At 32.2% G+C, this 2,835-nt stretch overlaps 1 non-coding gene across 1 annotated transcript; it reads right to left on the bottom strand.

Annotated features, from left to right (window-relative positions):
- Positions 1-2,327: 2,327 nt before the first annotated feature.
- Positions 2,328-2,401, bottom strand: TRNAN-GUU (transfer RNA asparagine (anticodon GUU)). Its single transcript has one exon. It is a non-coding gene; the product is annotated as a tRNA-Asn (tRNA).
- Positions 2,402-2,835: the final 434 nt, after the last annotated feature.

Below are 2,835 nucleotides of genomic sequence, written 5' to 3'. Positions count from 1 at the left end.
CTAGGAAGCAAAGAAATGTTCAAGAAAACGGGAAGGCACATGCACTTATTTCCAAGCCTGACTTCATCAAGTTTCTTATCACTGTCATTGAAGTACATAAAGTACATGAAATCTGTAGATGAATAGACCCATCACATACCACATCAGCATCACATATCATAACTCTATATAGTTACAAAAACAATCCCAAACTTTAAAAGATACTTTAATTTGTTGCTGTAGCTGCTGCTGCTGTTGTTGTAGAGGTGGTAGTAGTAGGATTATCATCCTATGGCTTAATGTTTCCTATGGTAAAAAAAAATTGTGGGATCAGCAAACCTGGGGTCCAATTTCAAATTTTGAATTTACTCATCTTCATCTTATTTTATGTCTGTTCTGTTCCTATTCCAGCCTGTTTTCATTCCATTACCTGTTGAGCCACTTAGCCTTTAGCATTCTTGTCCAACAAATGGGAATGTTACTTTTTTTTTTTTTTACTCTGAGCTAAGCAGAAACTTAGCTTGCTTCCCTCACTATTCTTACCCTACTGAAAGTTTCAGATATTATTTTCCATGCATGTCAGACAGACCTCTCTCAGCCTGATCAATAAACTGCTAAGGAAAAAGAAAACAGGGATTGCTTCACCACTAGGAAAATGTTATAACAAGGTAAAACTAGGTCAGCTAAGACTAGTTGTGACAAGTTCTGAGCTTCCTAAAGACTGGCAGATCTGTAAAAACTTTATTGCCTTTTACTAGTAGTGGAAATATTCTAATTATTGGGATGCAATTTCTTTTGTAAATCTAAATGAAAGTGCCAGTTATTTAATCAATAATACATTTAAGGATCTTGTTAAAGAAAGGAGGTTCATTTTGATGCATAGCACATGAAAGCTTAATCTTAACAATTTGTCTAGTAAGGTTTTAATATTCCTATCACTTAGTAGTTCTAAATATTTGTAGAAAACTAGTTATAACTTGCATTATCAAATAAAAATCTGGCACCAGTGAAAACCATGAATTTTTATTTTCTGTATCTAAAAGATACTTTGAAATTTGTTTTAGTTAGATTGATGTTGATCTTGGAAACTAATTTGGAAGAACTGGGTAAAAAAGAGTTAAGGAGGCCTTTAGACAAATATTTTAAGCGTTATTGAAAAATGAAAAAGGATTAATCTCAACAGTAGTGATATAGCACCTCATATGTAAACAAATTATAGTGTCTTCTATTATATGTGACTGTGGTACCCTGATCTCATGGTGAAAGTGTCATGGAAATAGTGAAATTTCCTATTTGAAGAAGAATATATTTGAAATTCCTCAAAGAGAAGACTTAAATCAATTTGCAGAGATCTCCATGAAGCAGTTCCAGACTTTCTACAGAAGATAGGAGCAATAAAGGAATATAAATGTAATATTGTCCTTTTATCTGGAGTTACTTAGTAATATATCAAATGGAAAGTCACTACAGTTTCTCAAAGAGTAAAGTAGCATAAGATTTCGATGTTGAGAGATGTCACAGAAAGCTTAAGACTGGTAAGCATACTAAAAATAACTAGAAATACCGACAAATTATAATGTAAAACAATGTGGCTATAAAAGATGGTATGCTGTGTTCAGTAATGTTATTCATTATGATTTCATCTATCAATCTTGTTAGAGATACTACAAAGACTAGTAGATTTAAGATGATGCTATTTCTAAGATAAAGTACTTCCAAGATAATTCTCTGGGATGAGACATACAATACAGAAAAAAACAAAAATCAGTTAAGAAAATATATTCCCTTACCGGCATTTTCATTTGAGGAAAAACTTTCAAAATGTAAACTTTTGAGTGTATTTTTAACAAAGTGTAATTGTTTAAATGTTTGATGTAAGAACTGTATAAGCTGTAAGTATATCACTATTTCCTTAGCATTATTAGAATTCACTCTATCCAAGATTTTTGTTTCTTTTGATGGATCTTTAGGATACTGACGCTATTCAAATTGTCGTGCAGCTTGTGTAATTTATGTACAGATATGCTTATACATCCAGTCGTCTGTCTGTCCATCCCTCTTCAATGAGTTTTTAAAAGTCTGTTTTCAAACATACTTAACAGAATGATAGCAGTTGCGAAGATAATTAGGACAAATCAGGTGAGAGGAGGTAATGGAAGTCCTCTCTAGAATCACAATTTACAGAAAGACTGCATGTTGAAATAAATTCCTACTCAACAGCACAGAATTAGCAGGAGTAAGTAGTGGAGTAAAAGGGAAAAGAAAAAAGAGGAGGAGAAAGGAGAAGGACTAGGAGGAAGGAGAAAGGAGTAAAAAGGGTAAGTGGAAAGAGGAGAAGGAAACACCTGCGTCCCTGGGTGGGTTTGAACCACCAACCTTTCGGTTAACAGCCGAATGCGCTAACCCATTGCGCCACAGAGACTCTCTTAAACTATGAAATCTATTTATAAAATAGAATATTGTTTTTTCAGAAAAAAAAAAGAAAAAGAAAGAAAAAGAAAAAGAAAAAGAAAAAAAAGAAAAAGAAAAAGAAAAAGAAAAAGAAAAAGAAAAAGAAAAAGAAAAAGAAAAAGAAAAAGAAAAAGAAAAAGAAAAAGAAAAAGAAAAAGAAAAAGAAAAAGGAAAAAGAAAAAAGAAAGAGAAAGTTGTGTAGGTAGAAACAATAGCAGAAAAATATAAAATTTATATTTAACTGTATTTCCCTTTATCAAGAAGTGGTAGTACTCTTGGAGGGTGGGGCGGGGAGGAGGGGGGGAAGGAAATAAAAGAAAATAAAAGAGGAACATATAAAAAAATAATAATAATTAAAAAAAACTGAAAAAAGAAACCAGAAACGAACAAAAAACAACATCAGCC

Source organism: Tympanuchus pallidicinctus, unplaced genomic scaffold (assembly GCF_026119805.1).
Source record: "Tympanuchus pallidicinctus isolate F22 unplaced genomic scaffold, pur_lepc_1.0 scaffold6, whole genome shotgun sequence".
Classification (NCBI taxonomy): Eukaryota; Metazoa; Chordata; class Aves; order Galliformes; family Phasianidae; genus Tympanuchus; species Tympanuchus pallidicinctus.
The sequence above is the reverse complement of the archived record's forward strand: the minus strand, read 5'-3'. Positions and strand labels throughout refer to the sequence as shown.